The sequence below is a fragment of the Neomonachus schauinslandi genome, chromosome 4 (assembly GCF_002201575.2).
Source record: "Neomonachus schauinslandi chromosome 4, ASM220157v2, whole genome shotgun sequence".
Classification (NCBI taxonomy): Eukaryota; Metazoa; Chordata; class Mammalia; order Carnivora; family Phocidae; genus Neomonachus; species Neomonachus schauinslandi.
The window spans coordinates 50,338,816-50,353,081 of record NC_058406.1 but is presented as its reverse complement, the minus strand read 5'-3'; positions in this window follow the sequence as shown (position 1 = coordinate 50,353,081).

Below are 14,266 nucleotides of genomic sequence, written 5' to 3'. Positions count from 1 at the left end.
TTTGTCCTGTCTTCCTTTGTCTCCTCCATGTGTCCTGGTTATGGTCAGTGGGCCTGAGCTCACATGGGCATTATGTTGATCTGAAAGACTCCAACGAAGGACCACTCCAAAAAGTGTACATGATTGTTGCTTTTTAATGGCCTGAAATGTTATGAAGAAGCTGCTCATTTTATACCTGTTGAGGATAGTTTACTTAAAGTACTGATGAAAACTGATTGAGCATTGATTGAAAATGTACAACAATGCCTGGTTATACAGAGATAGTTAAGCCAAGGCCCTGCCTTCAAGGAGCTCTCAGACAGGTGTGACAACAGGATGTCAAGGAAGAGGAGGGTCACTGGGGGTAGGAGAGGGGGGAAGGAGGAGAGGCTATGGGAATGATTTTGGGCAGAAGGTGGAGCCTGTGCAAAGGGCTTCATGATTTCAGAAACATAATAAGCAGAAGGTTACGCTAGAGAATAAATGGTGCTCCCTTTACCTGAGTGCTTATAGAAGATCCTCTGAGTTGCAGTATTTTATAAGATATTGGGAAGACACTTGGTATTGAGGATTTTTACCTGATATGGACCAGCTTACTCTTCTTGCTATTTTGGTGCCACAACCCTCAACCCTAACCCTGACCAACTCTCATGTAACCAGTTCCTTTGTAAGCTAGAAGACAGAGGCCAGTTTTCAAGAAATACCCAATGTCCTATTCTTATTAGGTTTTTAAAATGTCTTTTACACTCTAACACCATCAACACCAGTTGGGTTAGGCCTCACAGCTGAGCTCAGTAGTTCCTAGACCCAGCTGCTCATCAGAATCACTTGTGGTGCTTTTTAAGAACACACATGCCAGTCTACTAAAGTTGAATTAGGTATACCCTAAACTCATCGATTCCACTTCTAGGTAAATACCCATCAGAAATGCAAAATCCACCAAAAGATGTACAAGATTTTCATGGCAGCACTATTTGTAATAACTCCACAGGGAGCCACCCAAATGCCCAGCAACAGCTGAATGAATACATTGTGGTATAATCCTATAGTGGAATAGTATACAGCACTGAAAAGGAATGGACGCACCCTACACACAACCTCATGGATGAATCTCATAAAATCTTATAAATATCATAAAAACAATGTAGAACAGGGGTGCCTGGGTGGCTCAGTCATTAAGCATCTGCCTTTGGCTCAGGTCATGATCCCAGGATCCTGGGATCGAGCCCCTCATCGGACTCCCTGCTCCTCGGGAAGCCTGCTTCTTCCTCTCCCACTCCCCCTGCTTGTGTTCCCTCTCTCTCTGTGTCTCCCTCTGTCAAATAAATAAATAAAATCTTTAAAAAAACACACAAAAAAATGTAGAACAGAATAATCCAGATGCAAAAAAAACCCCACATACTGCTTAATTCCATTTTGGTTTTATCAAGAAAAATTAATCTATGTATTAGAAATCAGGAAGGGTAGCAGTTAGAAGGGGGCACAGGGGGACTTCTGGGATTCTCAGTGTGTAAAACAGGAGTGTGTTCCCTTTGCAAAAAGCCATCAAGCTGTGTATTTATGATTTGTATGCCTTTTGGTATGTTATATTTTAGTAAGATATTTTTAAAAGATGCACCTGCCAAATTTTATCCCCATATATCCTGATTCAGTAGATCTGGGGTAAGGTCCAATTATCTGTATTTTTTAAAGCTCCACAGATAATTCTAATGTATATCTAAGCTTAGGAACCACTGACTAGGATCTCCGCTGTTCTAGACTTCCCAACTTTGCGCTCTTTGTTTGCATATTAAGAAAGCTTACTCATTGTTTTTATTTTCATGTTTTCTCTCAAAATAGGAGTAATACAGCCCCTGCAATGCCATGCACCCAGATGTTTCCATGCCACTGAAATGAGTGGAGATTGGAAAGTGTTCCTTGTGATGCTGTCAGTAGTTCCTTAGTGGAAGTATTTTACTCTAGGGTTTCAAGAACCCCTAACAGAAGTCATTTATTCAATTAGCCAACAAGTGTTTATTGAACACTTATTATAATAAAAGCTAATGATTGCAAACTCTTATTACTCACTTTCCTGGGCCAGGCATGATCCTGTATCCTTTCTATATGTTCTATCACTTAAGCATAGTAAAGGAGTTAAGTGCACAGACTCAGGAGCCAGGCTGCCACTGTTAAAACTCTAGCTTTGCAACTTCTGTGTGACTTGGGGAAAGTTGCCTCTCTGTGACTCAGTTTTTGTTTTTGTTTTCGTTTTTGTGCTTTTTAAAAGATTTTATTTATTAGAGAGAGAGAGAGAGCATGAGCCGAGAGAGGCACAGGGAGAGGGAGAAGCAGAACCCTGCTGAGCAGGGAGCCCGACATGGGACTCGATCCCAGGACCCCAGGATCATGACCTGAGCCGAAAGTAGACGCTTAACTGACTGAGCCACCCAGGCGCCCCTGTGACTCAGGTTTTTTATGTGTAAATCAGAGATAATAAAAATACTGATTCTCAAAATTGGAGTGGTAAACAATGTTTGGCACCTTTAAACGCCACTCACTGTATATAGGCAAATGCTGCCTATGCATTAGTTTTTACTTTTCACAAAAGATAGCTACTACAATAATGTTAATAATAACTTACATGACTTGTCCAAGGCCACACAGCTAATAAATAGCAAAATCCAGATTCCAAGTCAGGTTGCCTGACCTCAGTGCTTAGATATTTGCTATCATACTCTCTATCTTGTACTGACATATTCCTCTCTTGGTAATGTTTTCCTGGACACAGGGATTAAATATCTGAAAAGAAGATTCTACTAAAGACATCATTTGAGAATCTGGAAAGTCATCGTGAACCACCTCGTAGTGACAAGACCTACCCCCTGCAGGTGAGAAGCGGAGCTCTTCCCAATCAACTTCATTTTCCAAGGTAGGATGTGTTTGGGTAACCTTTCGCATTCCCTGAAGTTAAAAATACCTTTTAAAAATGAGTTTGTCATGTCTTGTTGCATAACACTGAGCAGTATTTATAGAACGTAGGAATGAATATGAAAACTTGTATTTTGATTCATGGCATATTAGAAGTGGTGCTTTCATTAATAACTCTGACTTGAATTTTTCCTCCCCAATTATTGGAATTTTATTAAACTTTTAAAGTATTTTTCTGACATGGAGTGGGGAGATAAGGAGAAGCATATTCTTAAAGACGCTAACATAGTCAGTTACTGAAAAAGCAATTGCATGTATTTTGCATGTCAGTGTGAGAGCTGCCTTCATGTAACTGACAGTATGGGGTATTTTGTCCCCTAATATTAAATACTGTTAATCAGAGAGGTAAAGATTACATTTTTCTTGAGTTAACTTTAAATGAAAGTCTTCATTGAAACAATGTCTCAGTAAAAATGTAGGTACTAGCAATTAAGAGGTAAAACTGTGTACCTAAGATGTGTATTATATTGATTCCAAAATAATTAGGTTGGCAAATCCATTTTGAGTATCTCTCCTCACATGAATACAAAGCACTGCTACCATTCTATTGGTTTTTGAAGGATGACTGCATCTTACTGTGAAATGTATTTCTAAGTTTTGCCAAGTATTGAGGTGACTGATTTTATTTCTTTTATTAGATACTTATGTTTCCCTTTCTTTTTATATATTGCTTAAAAAACAAACCTGCTTTTACAGGCCTCCTGCCACCTAAAAGGCTCTTTGTGCAGCCCAGAGAAGATTTCTTGCTGATCAGATTTTCCCCACTCTTCTCTTTAAGCAAACACTGAAGGCTTTCAGCAGCTGCCCAAGATAGCACTTTAAAACCCTTAAAGCAGTTTGAAAGGCCTCCAAAAAAGCATGACATTCAATCAAAGTTCAGTAAGGAAAGTTTTAATGAATAAACTTAGTAAATTAGAAAGCACGGTGGCAGGGTGATTAACTCTCATTTGTGCATTAGTGTTGAAATTAATTAAAACGTTTAAGCCATAGGAGGCTGGCTACCTCGTCAGGACCTGGCTCTGCCCTCGGAGTCAGTCTGGATCCAGGAGTGATTCATCTTACACAGATGAGAGGGGGGATAAAAAGAAAAGAACAGTCAGGACAAATGTGTTTTCAATGGTGCTTAGCAGCAGGGAGACCACTGAGACTTCAGAGCAACGCTACTGGAGTGTGACATCATAATACGGCACGTACATGTGGAGTGGGGTGAAGAGGACGTCGCACACACGTTCCTTCTCTCTCCCTTTTGGATTGGATGCCGTGTATATTAATTTCTCTGCCAGGCAGAATGCAGTCTGCTCTCTTCAAGACCACTCACAAATTAGCTCTGTTTCCCTGACTCTTTTTAAGCCTGCTTGCCACCATTAATGTTCATCCCTGGGAGTCCCCCACAGGGCAGTGACAGGAAAAGGTGGGCTTGGCACCCTGGTGATTTCCCTAAGATCAACTCCATAGAATGTGTGAAAATATAATTGCCTCAAACAGACTCTCAGACACACAACAATGGATTTATTGTTAAAATCCCTTGGCAATGTGCAAAGCAGAAACCATCTTTTCAAGAAACCCAAAATATTCCATTCCCATTAGGTTTTTAAATATCTCATAAGCTCAATTTCTTTCCAGAACTATGGGTCTGTGGATCTTCTTATAGAAACCCATTACCATGTGGCTGTTTAACAAATCTGTGCCTGCTTAAAATTATAAATGACAGCCTATTTCATAAAGAGAAAAGTCCTCTTTGACAGGAAAACAATCTCAGTGGCTTCTCCTTGGTTAACAAATGGGTTTATGTCAGGCCCAGCACCATGGCTGTTTCCAAAATAGTGTAGCAGTGGACTGCGATTTCTGTTTCAGGGGTCCAAATTAAGGGGTTTGCAGAAACAAGTGACTATCTGCGAGTCTGAATTATTTCCACCTGGAGAAAATTATCGTGATATGTTATGGATCTACATTCATAACTTTTAAAACTGCCTGTCTTCGTTATTTCTTGCTCTAAAGATTTCTTGTCAGATACAGTGTCAGAGGTCACTGTCAGAGTGTCCCTTTGGTACACATTAACTATACCAGCAAACTTGTTCACTATTGATCCACTATTTCTAAGTATCTATTATGGTGGATATAAAAGGTGGCTTCACATCTTTCTAAACAGATAATTCATAAAGGCCAAGGGGTCATGGCTTGTGATGTATTATTCTTTCACTGTAACTGTGACTGAATGGAAAGAAAGAGAGAGGAAGAGAAGGGGGTGCTAAGGGTCATGGGTATTAGACTAAAGAGGTAGAAACCTGCTGTACATCGATTGGACACATTAATATCCATATAAATAATAAAAGGCATTAATAATATTTGTTCATGACCTCATTATCAATTCATTCTCTCAGAAACAGAGGCTCCTAGAATAAATGAAGACAGAGTTGATTTTTTACCACCAAAGTTCAGTTGAGGTTGAACTCTAAAATGAAAGTCAATTGAAGACAGTAAAATCTAGTCTGGCAGCCATATGTTTGATCCTGGGATTGATATATTTTGCAGGTAGTGCATCGTGTGGGGCAAAGCAAGGGTTTGGGGAACAGAAGCCTCAAATATGGAGTGTGAGGATCTGCTGGATCTTGATGGGCTCAGCACATCCCCATGTTCCTTTGGGATTATTTGATTCCTCATGTTCTGTAACCTCCACTGGTTCATAGTGAACATTCAGCAATACACTGCGGAGGCCGTTGCTGATGTTCCCCACGTTTCCATCCTAAAGTAAAGCATCTCATTAGGAGAACAATAAGGATCTAATGAGTGAGACTGGCTCACAAGTTAGCCGACATTGGGCTCCTTTAATGCTGTTTATGGTCTTCTATCCACTGGAGAACTCAGAGACTACAGTTTGGAAGAAAGTAAATTGAGATGAATCATGGTGAGATGAGATAGTTAAAATGTCATGCTCCATAAGTTTGAATGCATCCTTCAAGTTGTGAACAGTAAAATGCAACTGAACACTGAAGCAAGAGAAACAAAGAAAAAGCAGATAACTAACAATACAAATCCTCCTTCTTTGACAAGGAAGCTTCATGGCAAAAACCAAACAGCACCTTTCCAGAGCCATTGCTGAGCACACACCCGGGAGCACGCAGGCACATATCCATTCTCCCTCCTGATTTCATTTCCCTTTTACTATTTTACCCATTATGGCTCAGGGGATGACACATCAAAATTGTCAGGTTTCAGAGATAGATAATAAACTACTAGTTGTATTTCTGTTTATAAATGCTAGCTGAGAGAAAGTCCTTAGACTGGCTGGGCAAATTCCAATGTGTCCCTGGTAATCGTGGAAGCTGATGATAATGTGTTTTGAGAGTCAGCCCTTTCGGCTGAAGGAGAGGGTTGAAGAAAAGGTTGGGGTGGGCATGGGCAGAGGTGGGAGATGCAGAAGTGCTTCACCGATTTCTCCTTACAGAACCCCATTCATTTCAAGTATCTACTAACCCTGTAACTCTTTAAGTTCAAACACCCTAAGAGAAACGCAAGAATGACCTATTTCCTGGAAGTTAATAGTCAGGGGGAATAGCTTTTCTTCTTTATGTGAAACCCCAGTTATTGGGACAACCAAGGTCTTGAGGGAATTTCCCTCCAATATCTGTAGTTCTTAACCTTTTTATGGATCAAGAACCCTTTTGAGAATATAACAAAACTATGATCCCTCTCTTGAGAAAAATGTTCACATGTACAAAATTTTGCATATATTTTAGGGATTCATAGCTTCCCTGAGGTTGGTGCAGGTTAAGAGCCCGTATTCAAAATAGGGTTGTTTTCTTTAACAGATGAACATTCATGGAATCTGCCCTTCCTTCTTCAGTTCAATAAAGGAAAAAATGAAGCTTAGAGATGAGCCAGCTACTGTAACCTTCAGATGCTAAATAATACTGTCCTTAATAATAATAATATTCAAGTGTCATGTTAGTGGTCTCTATGGACATCTCTCTTCTTCATAATAATTTTTATTTTTATTTAATGTTTGGAGATGTTGTAAAAAGTGACTACTGTTTCAAAATGTGACCTCTGTGAGGTTTAAAACCTACTGAATCAGATGAGATATGAAAGCATTCAATATAATGTATGACTTAAAGCTATGTTTTTTAAACTTTAATAGGAAATGTCTGACTCTTAGATCACTGTTTCTAAAGCCTGGCAGACAGAAACATGTCTTTTAAAAAGGTCTAATTTATATACCAAACAGAGATCCAGCAGGTAGAAATAATGCCTTTCCCTTTTACCTCATGCAAACCTGAACATTTCATTTGTTTTGAGTAAACCTCAGTTCCAGCAACATTTTGACCATTATAACTCATCTCATTTTTTTCCAAAGACTTTTCAGATATTGTGCTAGACGGTGGCACACTGAGATAAACAAACCATGGTCTTTATCCTCAGAAGGCTCATAGTCTTGGAACGGATGTGTGTACACAGCCAAGCAGCCACTGCCGTGGCTCAGAGAGTATCCATTCCTATCTTCTTCCCTCTTGGCAGATCTCCATTTTTATTCAGGTGCACACCCTCTACATAAGCCATACGATTTAGGGGAAGCTGACCCATACTGGGCTAAACCAAGCATGGGAATCCTATACACACTCTTGTTTGTGATAGATTCAGGTATCTTCTTCAGCCAATTATTATTTCTCATTCCTTTGGTAATGGCAGTTGGTCTGGGGATGGACATGTGACCTAAACTGGCCTCATTATATCAGAGGGGAGATCAACTAGGGGGAAAGTTGTTTCTTCCCCTCTAGCTATATTGCCTCAACTGGTGTTAACAACTGTCTCGCTACCTTTGGGGAAATTAGTCTGAGGACAAACTAAGACATTGGGGAGGGCAGATCTGAGAAAATTACAGAGAACTGAAGTGGAAAACCACATTGAGCAATTTGAAGCCCACTATACCTCCAAATGTCTTTTACGTGAGATAGATCTACTATTTCCTTTTTGTTTATTCTTATTTGAGTAGGGACGGATGTCCAATGTAGCACCAAAACATCCTGTCATCCATACTACTATAGCCCAGAGTGATAGTCCCCCTAGTATGCTATGGGAATCATCAAAGGTGCACAGAGGATAGATACAATCATCCTGTGGCAACTTGCCAGAAGAATGGATGCTTGAGCTGAGTTTTGATGGTTGAAAAGGAGTTCGCTGAGCAGATATGGAAGAGAAGGGGGTTCTAAAGAGAAGAACAAGTGAACAGAGGTGTGTTGGTGCCTTCAAGGATATCGAGAGAGTTGTATGCCTAGAGTGAAGAGAGATGGGAGATGTTCTGGCAGATGAGACAGAAGAGGCAGGCAAGGGCCAGATCATGAAGGGTCTTGCTTTCCTGGTGAATGTGGATTTTCTATTGAAGGTAATTTGGAGCCATTGAAGGATGTTAAATACTGAACTGGCATGATCCATTTTGTATTTTAGACACATCTCTGGTGGCCAGTGTGAAAAGTGAATTGGAGAGGACTGCTCTAGGACTAGGAGATCTGTTCAAGAGTCTCCATTTTGCTGAAAGGCACCCTTTGCCTCTCAGGCATCCTTTCCTGATAGGAGGCAACATGGGTCCTTTCTGAATGGTACGGGGCAGGTATCTGTGAAAACTGGTACAGACCCATCACTGTTAATCAAAATCCATAACTAGATCCAGGTCAGCAAACATTTGCTGAGTGCTCATGACTCAGAACACTGCACAGAATCATGGAAAGAGCCCCTTACTTGATGGGTGACCTTAACTAGCTGCTTAACCTCTCTGAGATTCTATTTCTGTGTCTGTAAAACGAGGATCCTGTACCTACCTTGCATTGTCTAGGTGAGTTAAATAACACTTATAGGCATTTAGCACTGGGCCCACCAAATCATAGGGACTAGATTAATGCCTCACTGGCTGACTGACTGGATGACATGAATGTATACTCTTCCCTACTTATACTAAATATGTGGTTCTAGATTTGAAAACGGCAGGCCCAATACTTTGGGAGATATTACCACCAGATGGACAAGTTATCCCCACTACCTTCTGAGGTAAGGTTAATTCTTGTGGGAATTTTTAAAAATGAGGGCAGATCTGCCCACAGAGATTGCAGAAGCTTCTGCTCAGTCATTAATTAAAACAACATGCTTCAGAGCCCTGCGGGTGTGTAACTCTCCATTCTTGGGGCTCGAAAGGGAGTGACACTGTAAATTGCTTTGGAATGAATTGATTTGGGGTTTTCCATATGACACCCACAAAGGGCTTGCAAGACTAAGTTTTGGCCCAAATGCAAAGGATGCTTGCCAGCTGGTTGGTACAGCCTACAAACAGGACAAATAAGAAAGATGCTTGTTTGTGCTTCTTTCCATGAGCTGGATCTTTGGGTCCCCCAAGTTGACCATGTCTATTCAGGGGTGGTAGGGCAGAAGGAAAGGCTGGGGTGAGGCAGTGGGGAGCTGATGCCAACCTGCAGATGTTTCCACTTCACCAGAAAGCTTGGAGGTACAATGTGCAGTGCCTTACATCTTTGCCATCAGAGACATGTGAGTTTAAGTTTTGACTAGCTCACTTATTAGTGGTATGACCTTGGGCAAGTGACCTAACCTCTCTGAGCTGTAATTTTTTTCATTTGTAAAAACGGGCTATGCCTTCCTTAATACTATAAAGTGGGAGTACACCTACTAGACTTGTTATGAGGATTAAATAAAATGCATATGAAAAACATATACTCGGCATAATATATGATAATATGGTTAAAAAACAAGCTACGATAATGATGATGATGACGACAATGATGATGATTTATAATGGGTATCTGTAATTTTGGGTCTGTCCATCAAATAATTGCCCTTTCTATTAATACTTTCCTTTTGGGGAAATTACCTTTCCTGAATTAGGTGTAGTCTTGGTGCCCTCTAGTGTGCTCACTGCCACTTTAGAAGCTGAAGGGGTCCCTAGAGGCTCTGCCCACAAGATCTTTCCTTTCATCACCTAGTGCAGCCGCGAAGTAAGCATGTGACCAGAGCTCAGCCAATCAGACTCTCTCTCCTGGAACTTTGAATCAGGCATAGAATGAAGCAAAGAGAAAAAACAGTGGGTGGTACCTGAAGAAGACAGCCTTCCTTTCTCTCCTATTGGTGTCCCAAATCAGTCCTATAAAGTTTCTTTTTTGCTTAAGCAGCCAATGTCCATTTCTGTTGCTTGCAACCAAAGAAATGAAACACTACCTTCTGCCCTTAGGAACAAGTGTTCCCCTTGTTTCCCTTCATAGCCTGCCTCTCTTCTTCTCTTTTTCACCCCAGCATCCTACACCCCAATAGTCCCCAAACACAGCCTAAATTTGTATAGCTTCATGCAAGTTTTCAAGATATTCTTTCTGCTTAGATGCCCATATTCAACCCTCATCCTCCAACAGGCAAATTCCAACCCATGCTACAAGCCGTGGCTCAAATGATGCTTGCACTGGGGAGCCTTCAATGACTGCTTTGACCCAGCTGTACAAAAATATTTAAGCTCCTCCACCTTTTCCATGCTTGCCTTGAAACCTTTATGTACTTGCCATGTTGCATTAGTCTATGTGCTAATGTGCTAGGTGGAGATCTAAATCCTATGCTCTCCAGGAATGGGGGCCTTAGTCTTGTTCAGCTTTGTGTCTCTAGTACCTGCCTGGTCCAGAGCAAGAACACAAGGCTTTTTTGTTGAATGAGTGATATTTCTTTTTTTTTTTTTTCAAGATTTTATTTATTTATTTGAGAGAGAGAGGGAGGGAGAGCACAGAGAGAGTGAGAGGGAGAAGCAGACGTCCCCCCTGAGCAAGGAGCCTGATGTGGGACTTGATCCCAGGACCCTGGGATCATGACCTGAGCTGAAGGCAGACGCTTAACGACTGAGCCACCCAGGCGCCCCGAATGAGTGATATTTCTTACAAATACATGAATCGCACAATTTTGTGGACAAGGATTTCTATTTGGGGCATGTCCAGATAACTTCAGAGCAGTAGGCCAATTCTACAGGCCACCCAGCTCTTTCAGTATGATGAGCAAATGTGTCCTTGTCTCAGTTACCCAAACTGACAATCTAGATTGAGCCAAATTGTTTAAGATCATTGTCTCAGCCTCTACTTTGAGAGTAACAACAGGAACTAAGTCTTGTATGGCTCTGATCACGCACCAAGCCCCAAACAAATATTAACTCATTTGATCCTAGTAATACCCCTATGAAGTAGATGCTGCTGTTTTCCCCATGCCACAGATGAGGAAACTGAGGCAGAGGGAGGTCAAGTCACCTGCCCGTGTTATATAGCTAACGAGTGGGAGAGCTGAGTTTCCTACCTATGCTGTACTCTTCCATACGACATTGCCTCCTCTGGAGTCCCCGAGGAATGAGCAGATGCAGCTCATTCTGTCAGCACTCAGCTGTTTCACGAGTTGGGGGTTAGAAGCAGGACAGGGGTGGCCACCAGAATGCAGAATCTTCAAGGTGAAGATCTGTCCACCTTGTAAGAAGCATTGATAGTGAGTGCAGAGCACAGATAGAGAGGAGCTACATTTTTAGCTAAGCTACAGTTGGGTGGTGATGAAGAGGGAGGGGAATCCTTCTGTGTTATGTGAAAATAATGAGATACCCAGATATACGCCTTGGGCCAGGAAGAGTCACACTATTAGCCTTGGCTAAATTCACCAAGCAGGGCTTGACAGGCAGTAGCAGGTAGTGGTTCAGTGCTTCGGTTTTTACATCAGAGTCTTGAATGTGACGCCTGGCTCTGCTGTTTGCTACAGTATGTGTGACCTTGGACAAATTACTTAACCACTGTGTGGCTCAGTGACCTCTTCTGTAAAATGGGGCATGATGAAAGTCTCAGAGGATAGGGTAGTTATGGAAATTAAATCATTACATGGAAATTACTTGGTATATCTGGAACCTGCTCCATGGTTTTGTTCTATAAATTTAGTACAAAGTGCCTGCTAATTATGGGAGATTTAGTGAGCAGTGGCACTTCGGGGTTTTTGGGGGACAATGGGAAGGAAAAGAGTAAGGGTGAGGAGAGAGTTGCTCCTCCATTTTGCTGGGGAGAGCTCAGCCCTTAAGAATTAACTCTGCGGGGCACCTGGGTGGCTCAGTCGTTAAGCGTCTGCCTTTGGCTCAGGTCATGATCCCAGGGTCCTAGGATCGAGCCCCACATCGGGCTCCCTGCTCAGCAGAGAGCCTGCTTCTCCTTTACCCTCTGCCTGCCGCTCTGCCTACTTGTGCTATCTCTCTGTCAAATAAATAAATTTTTTAAAAACTTAAAAAAAAAAATTTTAAGAATTAACTCTGCCACCCGAAGTGCGGCAGGCCACCCGCTGTTCTGCAGAGTCCCGCTGGGGAGGGGCCCACAACAAGGTTTGTGGTTTTACACCCAGTTATCAGGGCTCGTGGCTCTGTAGGATTACTCTGTATGAGCATACCCAGTGTCCTTTTACTACTCTTTCCCTTTCAGATTTCCAATTAAAAAAAGAAAACAACCCTTCAGTGATGAGCTTGGGCAAAAAGGCTTATTTTACTACTAGGGCCCTTTTTCAAAAAGCTCATGATATTTCTTATAAATCCTGAGCATTCCATTGGCTGTGACAGCCAGTGCTTGGGTGAAGTTAGCAACAGCCTCGTTTCCAAGGAGAAGTTCAGGCGTGATTTGCCCAGAGTCCATCAGAGTATATGTGCCCTGGGCCCTAGGATTAGGGGAGGAAGGGTTCCGACCCACCAATCCATTTAAAGCTTCCAGTTTTGCAGATTCTGGATTCAGATACTTAAAGCCCTCAAATGCCTACCCCAGAAACCACACTTCATCACAAAGCTCTCCATTAGCTGCAGACCAAGCAAATATATACAAATAAAGTGCATTTGTGTAGTGTAAGAAATTTATTATCTTAATGCATCTGTCTCAACTTTTAATAACCATAGTTTATTTCCGTGGCTCACAAATTAGACCCATTCTCTGAGAGATCTTAGGGTGTAAACATATGAAGGCATTACTAAACTCCAGGAGTCTCAAGCACACTTAAAACATGTTAATAAACCCTCCGCATGTAGGATTTGATAGGATGAAAATAAATCTGTTGCCATCCTGTCTCTATTCTATTAGTGCTGAGCATTGAGACGTGTGACTGATACACTAAATAACGTTCTCAAAAGGCAAATCCCACAAAACGTGGGGACCTCTTGGGACTGTGTAAGTGTTGTCACTCCACAGTTGGCATCTGTATGAACTCCCACTACCAGGATATGGAACAATTTATAACATAACAATTAATGGAAATATTGACTTAAATATGCACTCAGCAGGGGCCTGGTAACCCCAGTAATCAGCAGAAGGAACAGTATCATGCCATGTACAGTGTCCCAAAGGATTCTGAAGAAATTCACCCGACTAAAGAGCACGGTGTATCTTGAGAAGCACACTCTTCCTCTCTTTATGTCACTTGATGTTGAAGTTAAAAATGACACTTTCTCTTCCACCCAGCTTTTGCACTACACTGAAGGGACGAGCTGTATAAAAATGCAATCTCTAAAATGCAAGGACCCACAGTGCTTGTCAGTTTCACAATTTTGCGGATTCTAATTAGGAAACTATTTCACCGGTCTTTCTTCTGATGGTGCAAGGGAGACTAAGAGCATTACAAAGCTGCATTTTGCATTGCCTGGATGATTGTAAAACTCCCTACCCACCACCCCCCACCAACCCGAAAACCCATCAGCTTGCGTCCCAACCCCCATCTCAGTTCTCATATACTTTCATCTTGTTCCCAGGATCCACTAAAGTAAATAAGATGTCCACTCAGATAATGGAAACCCCACCAGCTCTCAGTTAGTGCCTTTTCATGCCAATTAAACACATTTTATACAGTCATCGTAGATGCATCAATGACTGCATTTGGAGACGCCAGTAGGGCTCGGCAGATATCAGCCGAGCAAATGAAATGTATTGCATGCGAGTTTTCTCTCTGTCTTATTCTAACCACTTGGCCACGGTCTCAATTGAAAACATTGATTCCGAAAGATGTATATGGATATATAAACTGCTTAACCAGCTTATTTGCTGCTGATTACTTTACTAATCAAGATCTCAGAGTGCTTAATTTAAATTAATACTTCATTAATGAAAATCCAGCTTCAAGCATAAAAAAAAATCTTGACAGATGCATTTATTACATAAACATACATTTATCTACACCAAGGCAATTGAACATACAATCATATTTGGTTGGGGTTATAATTGATAATGATTCTACAATTATTACTTCAGTTAGGTGAGTGTTGTTCGCCAGAGTTACTCTGACAGCCTACTAGGGTTTT